The sequence below is a fragment of the Polypterus senegalus genome, chromosome 8, assembly GCF_016835505.1.
Source record: "Polypterus senegalus isolate Bchr_013 chromosome 8, ASM1683550v1, whole genome shotgun sequence".
NCBI lineage: Eukaryota > Metazoa > Chordata > Cladistia > Polypteriformes > Polypteridae > Polypterus > Polypterus senegalus.
Window position 1 is genome coordinate 19,218,587 of NC_053161.1, and position 14,923 is coordinate 19,233,509.

At 37.2% G+C, this 14,923-nt stretch overlaps 1 protein-coding gene across 6 annotated transcripts in view; it reads left to right on the plus strand.

The window, feature by feature from the left end:
- Positions 1–14,923, plus strand: part of LOC120533832 (chemokine-like protein TAFA-2) — a 640,348-nt gene that overhangs the window by 347,230 nt on the left and 278,195 nt on the right. The window lies entirely within an intron of this gene.

The window sequence follows — 14,923 nt, forward strand, 5'->3', positions numbered from 1 at the left end:
AGGGATTTTACCATTAATTTGCTTAACATTTAGGATTTAGCCTGTCTTTACCACACTCATGTATCAACTGCCTGGCAGATTGCTACTACTTTATTTATTTATTGCTCCTTATATCTTATCTTTTAAGACAAGTGAATAAAATGAGAAAATGTTCATCCTTTGCATTTTATTAAAATAAATAAAAGACTGTGTGTACCAGTGCTCTCAGTATTTTTGTATTTAGGCAGATTAAGAAAGTCTCCTGCATACCCCACCAACAATAAGCTTCCTCTGATAATGTGGTTTATAACAGAGGTCAAGTAATGGCTGTGGAGAACCTTCTGTTCATTGCAGGGATTTCAGTGATGTTCAAGCAGAATTATGAAGAGTACCAAAATAATGCAAATATTAACTACAATCTTTCATTTAAAGATTCTGGGAGTCATCTTTCCTACATATTTTGTGAAAGGACAGTTCTCTGTTTAATATTTCTGAAAGAGTAATTTTCCAAATTGAACCATATGTGTTAGTAAGAACCATGATTGCAAAATATTTTAACACTAGTGGATGCCTGTCATTTTTGTAATAATTCATTCTTGGCCCATGGCTGACAACAGCTGAAACATAAACACGTGTTTTGCAATATTTCTTTCAGTATAAATTGTTTATGTATAATGAGTATTACATTTTACTATGTTGTCCTGTGATGTGTTTGGATTGATGTAGACTGTAACATTTTGTGTACATCTTGATGTAACTTTGTATAACCACGAGTACCATGCCAATATTTCTGTGAATTATTACTCTGAAAGCAATTTAAAAAATTGTTGAAGATATTCTATCTTCCAGTCCTATATTGCTAATGTCTGGCAAAGGGATATAAAGTTTCCAAAAGATAACTCAAGAATGGGGTATTTCTAAAAAAATTCAATAAGAGTGAATAGCTGGTCAGGAGTCACTGGAGAAAGGAAGAGGGAGGTTTGCATATGTCATAATTACAAGTTAGTTGGCCCTGAGTCTATTCTACAGGACGATGATCACACAGAGAAAAGAAAAGAAAGAAAGAGGAAGGCCCAAGAAAAGTGCAAGATTGGTCATCAAGTATAAAAAAATTAAATAAGGCAAGAAAATTAGGATTTGTTACGAAAGGTGCTATATCCTGCCTGGGTGTATGAAATAGTTCTTATCGCAAATAAGTAAGACTACAGCCATAGGATTTCTTATGAAATCAATATAGCAGTTGGAGGCATATTAAGTCTCCCAGGTGGGGTGGTTCTTTTTTCCAAAAAAATGAAATGTTTTTAATTAGCTTACCACTTTGCTCATATTTAATATATGTCACATATTTCCCTGGCCTAAGAGTTTCTTGTGAAAATATTAAAATAAACAGAGATTCAAGATACACCTATTGAAACAGTGACATTTATTATTCAATGCATGGCTTTGTCTCTCATTCTAATTCTTAAAACTGTTTCAAAATAGAGTTAGTTTCAAAGCAAAATGCAGCCATAGTTTTTATTTATAAAGACTCTAAATACTGTAAATAAATACACTTTTTATAATAATTGCAAAATACAGAATATTTGATATTACTTAATACTATCCATCCATTATCCAACCCGCTATATCCTAACTACCCCTACACGGGGTTCTGCTGGAGCCGGTTCCAGCCAACACAGAGCACAAGGCAGGAAACAAACTCAGGGAAGGGCGCCAACCCACTGCAGGGCACGCTCACACACACCAAGCACAATTTAGGATCGCCAATGCACCCAACCTGCATGTCTTTGGACTGTGGGAGGAAACCCATGCAGACACAGGGAGAACATGCAAACTCCACGCAGGGAGGACCCGGGAAGCAAACCCGGGTCTCCTAACTGCGAGGCAGCAGTGCTACCAACTACGCCAACGTGCCACCCATTACTTAATAATAATGCTACTAATTATCATGAAATACTACATCAGCATTTTATTTAGTTCCAGTGATGTACATTTTAATTTAACTTTTTCAGGTTTTATTTAAAAATTATTTTTAAAGGCTGTTTACATTTCATAGTGGGACCTTCTTGGATGTCATATTACAAAATAGCTTATTATTTATTTCAAAAACTCTCTTTTCATGCTGGTTTTGTTGTCTATCCATTATTTATATACATAATTGCAGTGCGCATTTTCATGTGATTTTATTATGTCATAATTTCCTTTTTATTGATCGCATTTTGGCACAAATGGCATTTCAAAAACTTCTGCTAGTCAAGATTAACATTCTCATTTGTTAACACTGACTCTTTCTGAATCATGAGGAATCATGACCAAACTTTATCATCTGACAAAGTCACAACAGTAGCTAGCCAATGTTAACAATGTCAGAAAATGGTGTCCTCGTCTCTTTGCAACCCAATGGAGCTGGCTATTTAGATTGCAGTTTAGCTACAGTAACAACAACAATTTATTGCAGAACACAGATAGTCAAGATGAAAGCCCTAACAAATGACCTACCCGACCCCCCTCTCCAGGTACCCCCTCTCAGAGAGGGTAGTGATGATGTCTAGACTCTGCCACTGATTATGGCATTTCCTACTGTATCAAATGTCTGTTGCCTAGTAGTGGAATTGTGCTGCACTTTGCTGATAAGACGGTCAAGGTGAATTAAAGAGAGTGCCAGACTGAAGGGCTTTGCAGTAGCATTGTTCCCTGTACCTTGTGAAAAACGTCAGCTGAGTGCCATTGATCTTTTGCCTGCCATTTTTATTTTATTTTTGCTTATTGTTCTGAATACATTTGCCTGAGCTGTGCTTTGCTGTTTTTGGCTTTCAGACAAAACATTATACAGTATAACATATATTTTAACCTGGCCTGCTCATTGCTAGAAATCATCTCTTGCTCATCCAGGACTTTGTTGCCCTGCTGTTAACTTAAACCTTTTTCCATTTTTTTAATTCATTTTAATTTTTCCTTATTTTTGCCCCTCAGTCATATTCCTCTGTTTAATCTACTCACTAAATGGGCAAGGCCTCTAGCTGGTACATCTCCATTAGGTGCTGCAGTTTTCAGTAGCCCAGCCACCTGAAGGGTATTTAACAGCTGGCCTTGACACAGCTCTTTATTACACCATTGCTTTTAATCCCCCTTCATTTTGCGGTTTCTAGGAATTGTCGGGATTCATTTTGCTTTGTTTAATGGTAAATATGTGGTTGCTCCTTGGGTTTAATTCTATTATAGAGTACTTTTAAGTATTTCTCAGGCTCTTTACTCTTATCTTGGTTTAAAGGTTAACTTGTTGGCTTTTGTTTTGAGGTCTAGTTAATTTCTTTTTTTCCCAGAGTTCTGTTCTCCATGTGTTCCTTTATCTCTTAGTTTTTCTTATCCAAATTGTTGTTTTTGTTTTCCTGTTTTCTTGGAAGGTTATAATTCTTAATTAATGTGCTTATGTTTTTAATAATTAGCATTTGTTCATATTTTGTTATATTAATTCTTTGCATTGATCTTTGTTTATTGTTTAATAACTTTTCATCAGAATATTAACTTACTGGGAATGGTATATGGTTTTGACCTTTCCCATTAAAATGAAATCTAATGGTTATGGCTTGTATAGTCTGACCAATATGGTTGAATTTTGCTCTGTTCTCCATCCTCATTGCATGAGTTTATTTCCTGGTGAGCTGAGACATGTAGGCTTGTTCTAAGTAGATGTCTACCTCTGACGACACAGTCAGGGTGATCGCCCTCGTTACCCCTGTCATGTGACAATACCAAGAAAGTGCTACTCTGAGCAACTGACACAGCTATCATTGTGAACAGCCAAAACTGAATACAGTATCTACTGCTGTTTTGCTTTGTAGGTCAAATGAAACACTTAAAGTAGGATGACTACTTTAAGACCTTTTCCTGGTGCAGCTATAATTTCTAAGGACAATTTCTTTCTTTTTTATTCTGCTATTTCAAGCAAAGTACTTTGATTTCAACACCATTTCAATGTTTACTTATCACTTTTGCTTTTATAAAATTTAAGATATTGAGCAGCAATACACTGTAAACAACAAGTGCTTTCCAAGTTTACAAGCTTCCCATGTTCCTTCACAACTGGCCTTCTGACTGATTTATGTTAATTAATATCAACTATAATCACTTCCAAAACTTTTTCATTAAGATTGTTGACCAAGTTTTAGGATACTATATATTTATAATGTAATTTAAAAAAAAATATTTTTGCATAAAAAGAAAACAGCTTTTTTAATCTCTTAGATATTTCCGTTCTGGTTCATCCTGCTTCCTCTTCAAACCACCCACACGGCATTTGTCGATTCCTATTGGTCCTCTTCCAAACCCTTCCCCACGCTGCCTGCGGCCTCCCATACACCCCCATGCCGCTTTTCTCGATTCCTATTCCTCCTTCGGACTACCGCATTCCCCACTCCTCTCTCATGACCCCATTGATGTCATGTCACTGCCCGATATCTAGCCTGACCACGTGACCTTTTAATTCGGCCATGTCTGCGCCTGGGAGTCTTTTCTGTAGCCTGCTACAGGAAGGTACTCTCTCAACTATTGGCATTGGTTTCGCTCCTTGCTATTTTCGTTATACTGCAACAGTTGTTTCCTAAGCCTTTATTATAAAATGAACGACAGTATCTTCTCTGTCGACAGGTTTTTGTACAATGTCATCTGTATTCCGGGATCCAGCAACTGCCTGTTCCTATCAGTGGGTTATTTCTTGATACAAACGGTTGACAAAGGCAATGCACCGTTTTCCGTTCCTGTTCTTACACCGCTATATGCTACGGCAGGTGTCGGCTATCTAGTTTAATTTATTTACACTTTAAATGGTTGGTTGAACAAATGTCATGTAGTTAACTCACTCAAACTTTATATGGTTTCAGGTTGTGTTATGTAGTTGTTATGAGGTGATTAATTTGGCTTTAAAATTGGCACAATATTAAATGAATAAAAACCAGAACATAGTCTTAATAAGCCAACTGTAGTCAAACCTTCTTCTGAGCTGAAGAAAACAGTAGTTGACATGAAAGCGGGAAAGACCTGCATTAGTTTATAGGAACAAAAATATGTTTATTAAGGAGGCACTAGTCATATAGTGGCTAACTATGCTGTGTTTCAAGAAACCTCACTCCCAATAATTGGGTTATTGGAGTGGGCAACTTAGCCGCTCTATGGTGGTGAGCAACCGCCACTGCTTGCCATCCATCCAACATCCTACTTTGGCAGAGTGATGGATGTGAGTCTCAGGATCTGCACTGGTATCCGGAAGGTTGCTGTTTCAAATCCCGTTACTGCCCGAAAGGATTCTGCTCTGTTGGGCCCTTGAGTAAGACCCCTAATCTTCAATTGTTCAAGGGGTGCTGAACCTGTGTTCTGACCCCAAGGGGTATGCAATAACTATATTTCATTGTACCTGTACATGGACAATATCATTATTATTAATTGTAGTCTGACCTTTCAAAAAATTCCTTCCTATTCCCAGTAAAATTGGCTTCTAAGAATTGTTCTGTATTTATAGACTCAGATGCATTCAATATTTTTATTAGTTTTGCACTTTTGTCACAATTGTGTGTCTACTGAGTGCTTTCCATAGACATGGATCCAAATGTGAATAGGATATTGGAAATGATGACACCTTCTGTTGAGTTACAAATTGATACCCTTTATTTCAACATCACAATCTTCTTCATAATTAAAATTTCTACTCTGCATGTAATTTTAGGTTACCCCTGGCTAAGTCAACATAACCCAAAATCCATTTGGTTTTAGGTGAACTTAAATGTTAGAGAACTATTTGTTTTGAACATTGTCTTTTCAGACTCACTTCCTTGGTTTCTTAACTTTTGGTAGAAACTTTGCCCATCCAAACTTCAGGGATGTTTTTAGTAAGCAGAAGTGGCTTTAGCTTTTGCATGATTACGAATGACATCTACTATACATCTTTCACCTGGTGCCACTTTAACAAATTGAATAATTCGTTCCAAAACTCTGGTCGTAAACCGATTTGGTCGTGAACTGAAGTAATTTCCCCCATAGGACTGTATGTGAATACAATTAATCTGTTCCAGACCGTATGAACTGTATGTAAATATATTTTTTAAAGATTTTTAAGCACAAATATGGTTAATCATTCATAGAATGCACAGCGTAATAGTAAACTAAATGTAAAAACATTGAATAACACTGAGAAAACCTTGAACAACAGAGAAAACTAACACTGCAAGAGTTTGCGCTATAGCGCTACAAACTGCTCACTAAAAACAGTTTTTTTAATGATTTTTAAGCTCAGGGAAAAAAGTGAACATTTGAAAAATCCGTAATTTAATTAAATTGCAACAGTGCACGCTACAAACCGATCGCTGTAAACAGAACTGAAGTGGAGGTTAAAATCCAATAGAAAAAAGTCTTCATTAAATACAATGAGGTTAAAACAATGCTCGGATCTGTCTCTTTAAAAACATGCTCGGAGCATTTTTTAACTGCCTTCTTGGCCTTATGCAGCCAGCCATCTCTCTCTCTCTCGCTCATGCGTGTGTGTGTGTCTCCCTCGTGTTTGTGTCTGTGTGTGTCTCTCTCTCTCTTTCTCTCGCTTGCTGCACAGGGAGAGACTGAACACGTGCGGAAATCATCGGCACGCTCAAACCGAAAGGGAAACTGGCTTGTTCATATACCGAGTGTGTGGTCGTGAACAGATGCAAAAGTTTGGTCGTAAACCGATTTGTACGTGTTCTGTGACGTTCGTGAACCGAGGTTCCACTGTACTTAGCCATGCAAACTCCATTGATAAACACTGGCAATAGAATGGGTCATACTGATCAGCTCAGTGCTTAAAACATGCCACTCTCAGAAGACCTTTGTCATAAGTCTGCAGATCTTTGCCAGTCACTATAGGCACTGTTACTGTAAAGGGGATGTGTCTAGGACCAACAACAGCTCAGCCACAAAGTGGTAGACCACGAAACAGCAGAGTGGGGCCACCGAGTACTAAACCCTATAGTGTGTCAGCATTGTCTATCCTATTATGTATGAATCATTAGAAAGTTCCAAACTACCTTTGGAAGCAACATCAGCACAAGGAATACAGTATGTGTCAGGAGCTTCATCAAATGGCTTTCTGTGACTTATCAGCTGTTCACAAGCCCTAGATCATTATGCACAATATCAAATATCACCAGAACGGTAGGAATGCGTTCTCTGGAGTGATGAATCACTCTTCACTGTCTGCCAGTCTGATGGATGATTCTGGGTTTAACGGATTCCAGGAAAATGGGTGGAGGAATGATAATGACCTGTGGCAGTCTTTCAGCATTTGGGCCACTCGCCTTGGTTCCTGTGAAGGGTACTGTTAATGCTACAGACAGTTTAGATAACTGTGTACTTCCAAATTTATTGTAAAAGTTTGCGGAAGGCCCTTTTATGTTCCAGTTTGTCTGTGCAGCTGTGCACAAAACTGGACCCATAAAGACATTGTTTGACGAGTTTGGTGTGGAGGAATTTACTTGGCCTTCACAGAGCCTTGGAACACTAGCTATGAGCTATAATGTCAATACCTGACCTCACATATGCACTTTTGGATGAATAGGTGCAAATGCTAACAGACACATTCCAAAATCTTGTGGAAAGCCTTTCCAGAAGAGTGCAGGTTGTTGGTGGTGATAGGGAGAGGGATAACTCCATGTTAATGCCAATAATTTTGGAATAGGATGTACAAAAAACACATATAGGTTAGATGGTTAGGTGTTCCTGAACTGTTGGCCTAAAAGGTGGGGAAACTTGGATAATGCAAAAAGTTGTTTAAGTTTCTAATTTTGCTAGTACCTTTTTGAAGTCTACTATAAGATTTACTACATTTTAGCTGCCTTTCTCATCTACATCTATATGAGCTTAGGAATGCCTTTGTCTGGTTAGAGTGGCTTAAGTAAAATGGAGGGTTCTCCATCCATCCAACCTGCTATATCCTAACTACAGGGTCACAGGGAGCCAATCCCAGGGTGCAAAGCAGGAAACACACCCCGGGCAGGGCACCAACCCACCAGGGACAATTTAGAATCGCCAGTCCACCTAACATGCATGTTTCTGGGAGGAAACCCACGCAGACATAGGGAGAACATACAAACTCCACACAGGGAGGACCCGGGAAGCAAACCCGGGTCTCCTAACTGTGAGGCAGCAGCGCTACCCACTGTGCCACCGAGCCACCCATGGAGGTCTCTATTGAATTAAAATAATTTTGCAGACTGACTCTGGAACATTTATTTAAAAGTAATCCATTACAGGTACTAGTGCTGTCCAAGAGTATAGATTCTTCAAACATGCTGTTTGCAGTAATTAGTGACGAAATCTATTTAGGGAAGCAAGCCTGTATGAGCTTTTTCTGACTTTGAATTTTGGGAAGTGTTTCAGGATTTGGTGTTTAAGTACAAATTCATTGTGGTTTGTGGTTTTCACTCCTGCCCATTCCAAGTCCACATAATGTTTATATAACTTGATTTTGGCACTCATTATTGACTTATTCTGTCCTTTTACCACTCTGAAGAACAGTATTTCAGAAACTCCTTGTATTGGATATTATTTATGAATAGATGAATACACAGTATCTCAGGAAAAAATATTTGCATGAAACAATGTAATATCTGAAAGTTTTACTAAGATCAGAACAAACTGGATACAAAACAGCACTCTTTTTGCATCATATGATTCTGTTGCTTATTTTTACAACAGTAAAAATGTGTAGACGTTAGTTTTCCTGACAGTATATTTTTATGCTAATTCTGACACTTGAGGAGTGATATGCCATTTGCAGTTTTTTAGAATGAAGGATGACATGCATTTTTCATGTTATGCCAACTGATGACAGCATAATGAAGCCATATGCAAACAAATATGCTGCTTTTTTTTATGTTTTTACAATAAAACATCTGAAGAAGTCCTTATGATAGAAGCAGAGTTTCCAAACATTGACTTAACGCCCCAAGCATCATTATTGTTAATTGTGAGAGGGTGTTTTTAATATATTACGACACTGACCTACTGATATGATTTCTATAAAAGGTTTTATTTACACAAGTATGTACTATTATGCACTTTTTTCTGAAGTCAACAATAAACCTTGTTGAAATACAATTCTTGGAAGTTGGCATTGAAAAGTTTCCCAAGTGGACAGGAAGATAATACCTATTTACTTATCTGTTTGTTTCATATTTGTTTTTTCAGAAATTAAAGCTCCTGGTTAAAAAAAAAAAAAGATTTTGATTTTCTATTTAATTGCACTCATTTGATCATAACACTCATTTTAGTAATTGGTTCAACACAAATGGGTTAACTAATTTACATGTTGTAAATATAGACATTCAACATTTAAACTTAAATAGTCCAGATTTTATCATAACATTCTCAGACCACCTTAATGTGATTGTGGGTTGTGGAGAGCCAGAAACCTATTTTGGTAGCACTTGTCACAGGGCAAGAAAGAGCCTCAGACAGGCGCCAGCCCATCATAGGGCCCACTTATGCACACCCCTACACTCGCATGAGGCCAGTTAACATAACCTGCAAATCTTTTGCCATGTGAGTGGAAAACTGCAGTACCCTAAAGCAGGGAAAACATGCAAAATTAATATTGGAAAAGGCCAGGTATGGAACTGGATCCTAGAATGGTGGATCCATGATGCAGAAACTCTATCAAGACGCCCATCCCAATTTTAGTTAGGTGGTTACTACAACATATCCTAAAAATAATAAGTGGTGCATCTTAGTGGATTTTAATCTTCCTATTGACGCCTAATTTAGAGCATTCATGTGTACCATATTATGAATATCATCTATTTATATAATTCACTAAAGCAAGACACCCATGGAAAACACGCCGGAACGGGCGTGGATTCACTAAGCCGCCGACAAGTAAGACACCTATGGCGTACGCAGGGAGGAGCCACGCCCACCAACTCCAAGACCATTGGATACGACGACAACTCGCAGAGCCACACCCACGAATTCGGACGCAACGACACAGAAAGAACAACGTCATTTATATTTGTCTGTCATGGAGGCCTCATGTACTTCCGAGCCACCTTGACTGTTCATAGAGGCATGTTTCTTGCAGAGATGAGTCGCCATATGCAGCGTGTGAAATGGTTTGCGAGGGGTATCCAATGGAATCCTTAAAACAATCCTTTACAACTGAGGTTAAAACACAATGAAGTAAGCAGTCTTTAAAAACTGACTTTTCGGTTACGACTTACGACCTCGTGCACCATAACGAACTGTTTTCCACGCTACATACAGCAATTTGCATCCGCGACAAACATGCGTCTTCTTCACTCACGGACAATTATATGTTGCTGTCTCCAGAGTTCCATCTTTTCATTCACTTACTGTTGTATTCTCACACCAACCCGTTTTAGACAACCGTGTCTTTCCAGAAGTGTTTAGCATTCATTAAATAATTCTGCATGAGATTTAGCGTGTGTCTAGGCGTGGGTAAGCTGTTGAATTCCCACTAAGTGCGACTCATACGCTCCCACTCTTTTCGTCCCTACCCTTTGTACACCCCCCTCCCACACGTTGACTGTTAATAGAGGCATGTTTCTCGCGGAGGTGAATCGCCATATGCAGTGTGTAAAACTGTTTACGAGGGGTATCCCATGGGATCCTTAAAACATTCCTTTACAACTGAGGTTAAAACACAATGAAGTGAGCAGTCTTTAAAAAACAAGTTTTCAGTTACGACGCACGAGCGCCTGCACCATAGCAAACTGTTTTACATGCTACATACAGCAATTTGCATCCGCGACAAACATGTGTCTTCTTAGATGCTCCTGCACTTTGTGCACACCCCCCTTCCACCTCGCTACGCCGCACGGACGATTGTATGTTGGTTTGTTCCGTGCATTGTTACAATGCTGCTTTTCTTGCTAATTTATTACATTACCGATTTTTCAAATGTTAATTTTCTCCCTGTGCTTAAAAATTATCAAAAAACTGGTCTGATTATGCGGCGTGGGTTGGCTAGTTGTATATATTTCCAACTTTTCTTTATTTTAAGATATTAGATTAGATTAGATAAATGTTTTTTAATCCCATGGGGCAATTCAAACACATACAGCAGCAGCAGAAACAAAAAAACAAGGATATACAGATTCAAAGGAAAAAAAATAATACAGGTTATCAATTGATAAAATAAACAATAAATAAATAAAAATAAATAAAATGTATATTCTGTAAATATTTCAATATGAATTTAACAAATTCATCATGAGGAAGCCTTGAACTGCCTGGTAGCAGTGGACAATAAAGAACCCCAGAGGCGCTTCTTAGCACACTGTGGTGGAATGAGCTTGTGGTTAAAACTGCTAAAAGAGAGCACCTCTTGAAGGGGATGGAGGGGACGTTTCATGATGGCATTCAATTCTTCCTCCATTCTCTTTTCCACAACAGCTTCCAGTGTGTCCAGGGTTCACCCTGTGATGGAGTCCTGATAAGTATGCTCAAGCTGCTTCCCCAGGAGACTGCAGCACAGAACACCACACTGGCTACTATGGACTGGTAGAACATTCCCAGCAGCTTGATGCATACATCAAAATATAATACAGGGAAAGACAAAGAAAGGCACACACTGTAAACAGAATCTTCACTTACTCATGTTATTCTCATTTTTTATCTAACATATTATTAACAGTTTTTCCTCATCTTAAATGCCATGATTATTTTTTATTTTAACCACATCTCACCAATTTGACAAGTTATGAAAGAAAAGAGCTTGTCAGGACAGGGCAATAACAAAACGGAGGTAGAGGTTCATTTTTATAGAAGAAGCGGTTAAAATATGTGTGGACAATTTAAGAGAAACAGAGGTGATTACCTAATACTACAGGATGATTTCTTGAATATCTGTCTGACTGAAACAAGATTTATCAGTTTTACTAAAGTCAGCCAATATACCCATCCATGCAATTTCTAAACCTACTTAATTAAATTTTAGGTTTTCCAGTAGTCAAACAAACAATATAGAAATATTTATTGATGGTTGTAAATCAATACATTCAACTTTCTTTAAAAACTTGTATACAAGACCCCATGCATGTGCTGTACTGGTAAATCGGTAATGGCATCAGTCAAAAAGAAAGGATGTCTTTTTATAATTGCATTGAGTATTTATTGTTGACCACCAGCTGGCACCATTTTCTTATATTTAACTTGTCACAATTAGTTTAAAATATTCTTTGCCCATAAAATTCTTAGTTGAGCAAAAACAAACACACACACACACACTTTAGGTGTATTCTAAATGCGCCACTTCATCCAAAGAACTTTTCAATTTGGTTGTATACTGTAGGAGACCTTTTAGTCCACTGCAATTGTTTAGTTTTCTTCTCTGTGCATTCCTTCCCTCTGCTTATTGATAATATGCAGAGTGTTGTTGTCCAGGTTATTCTTGATCACTTTCCTTTATCCACGCAACTTTATACCTGCAAACACCTGGGCTGAGTTAATAATTACTGCAATGAGGAGATTTGTCATCATCAGCTTTCTCAATCTTAGTCATAGCCCCATTTTCCTTCATTATTGGCTTGAATTACACACATATTTGTAAAAAGGTTCCAATTTTCCATCAGTTCTTCGATTGTTTTTATTTATTTTATTTTATTATTTATTATTTATTTTATTTTATTGTACTTATTTGCTAGACCATATTCTCTGAAAGATTTGGGTTCCTCATCTTATTGCTTGCATTTGTCTTGCATTTTTTATTACTTTGACTGCATGTTCTTTTTAACATGGTCTATTATACATGCAGTGCCGTACGTTAGAGTGTACTGAAGATGAAGTAAAGTAAATTTCAGGTTAATCTTAAAACTCATCTGTTCAAAATTGCTTATTCACTGTAATTGTTACTGGTGTTGTTTTATTTGGATTTTAATTTTTAAGTTATTGAATGTTTCATTTTTTATCTGATTATACAGTGACCTTGAGTTTTTTGAAAGGCGCTTCAAATAAAATGTATTATTATTATTATTATTATTAAAGCATTTTTAAGTAGAGAAACAAATGAAGTTTGACAAGAACAGATAAGTATAGAAAAAATATTTTTTTCACATTTTTTTGCCTTTTATTCTATGTATGTAACAACCTTTCCCGGGTCCTCCCGGCATGGAGTTTACATGTTCTCCCCATGTCTGCGTGGGTTCCTCCGGGTGCTCCGGTTTTCTCCCACAGTCCAAAGACACGCAGGTTAGGTACATTGATGAATCTAAATTGTCCCTAGTGTGTGCTTGGTGTGTGGGTGTGTGTGTGTGTGCCCTGCGGTGGGCTGGCACCCTGCCCGGGGTTTGTTTTCTCCCTTGCGCCCTGTGTTGGCTGGGATTGGCTCCAGCAGACCCCCGTGACCCTGTAGTCAGGATATAGCGGGTTGGATAATAGATGGATGGAAGAACATTTTTCTTTATCCTTGTGTGAACTATTTGCTTTGAATTCTCACTAAATCTTTTAAATCAAACTTTTTGACTAAGAGATTTCTTTTAGCACACATTTTACCCGTGCTTGATCGTGCCTTACTTAACAGCAGCTACACTAAAAATGAAAAGTTAAAAGCATGTTAACTTTCATACTATTGAGCATGTAAGGCACAATACAATCACATTAGATTAACAAGTGAAAATTCAGTTTCCATATAACACTATATCATTTCATATAACCCTTTTCGCACCTACTGTTTTAAATATGAATTGACAAACAGAATATTTTATATCATATTTCTAAAAATGAAACCTACTGCATGTGTCCCAAGTATTAACTGCTTTGTTGAAAAACTTGCAGCAGCTGCACAGCCAACATAGTTAATAGACATAAAGAATAAGTCAGCGCTACATGACATTGCCCAAAATTCATAGATTATTAAAGAAATCAGATTCAAATTTAAACAATTAAAAAAAACTGAAGAGCAAATTTCATATTTATGTTAAAGAGAAAAATCACAAGTCTCATTTTAAATCATATTATATATACACAGAATTGTTAATAATTCACTCTGGATTGTGCACCATTTAAAGTATACAGTATGTTGTAAATGATATACTAAGTTTCATTGAGGTAGTGCATTCCACCATTATTGTGCATTTATATTTAGATGTGACTTTCATTACATTTGACTATAGCATTGTTGAGTAGGTGATTTACTTCCTATATATCCAATTGTTTTCAACATGGTGTATACAGTTGTTTGCATACTGCATTCCCCTATTCCTATGGTAAATATGGAAGTTAAATATGGTGACACTGTTGTGAACTGTAGCACATAAAATGGCATAAACTGACAAACAGACCTTAAAATGATACAAAAATACACAGAAGTAAATATCACAGGTAAACATAAAGCTCTTTATCAACAAAATTTTGCCATCTGTATGGAAAAAATTAAGCAAGATTTGCATAGATGGTCAACCCTTCATCTCACTTAATGTTGTTAAGATGAATATCCTTCCTAAGCTTCTCTTTTTATTTGAAAACATTCCAATATGAATTTTTTAAGCAATTAGATTCAAGAATGACCTAATTTATTTGGCACTCAAAACATCCATGTATCCAAAGAGCGACCCTACAAAGACCTAAGGCAGAAGGTGGCATGGCTCTACCTAACTTTCAGTTTTATTACTGGGCAACAAACATACAAGCTATAAAAACCTGGACACAAATAGATGAGCATACACAGGCCTGGTCCGCAATAGAAGTAAAATCCTGCAGTATTTCTTTATATTCCCTTGCTTTGTGTCCTAATAAATATAAGTTATCGCCAATATACTAATAACCCAATTGTGCTTCAATCACTCTCAATATGGAACCAGTGTAGGAAGCATTTTAAGATGGAGAATCGTTTATCTGTGGCACCTCTGCATGAGAACAACCTTTTTCAACCTTCGCAAACATATGCAGTTTTTAATATCAGGAAAAC